Below are 295 nucleotides of genomic sequence, written 5' to 3' on the forward strand. Positions count from 1 at the left end.
AGCTTCCGCTACAAACAAGCTTGAAATATAGACTTATTTAATTTTTTTCTGAACAATTTCTCATGTCAGGGCTTCAATACAAGAGGGACATTACATACGAGCAGCATGGAGGTATCTGGATGTTTTTTGGTGTGTCTTTTTGTTACGAAGACAGTTGGTATCCATTTGCAACCGTTATATGGACATGCACTGCTACGCCGAGACCCCCTGTAACTCAGAGAAGCCACGGAGGACTCTGAAACTTCTCCCAGCCCTTAGTCCACATGAGGGGGAGGAGATCATGTAATAAAGTGAA

The sequence above is a fragment of the Trachurus japonicus genome, chromosome 8, assembly GCF_045865225.1.
Source record: "Trachurus japonicus isolate A0001 chromosome 8, Traja_1.0".
Lineage (NCBI taxonomy): Eukaryota > Metazoa > Chordata > Actinopteri > Carangiformes > Carangidae > Trachurus > Trachurus japonicus.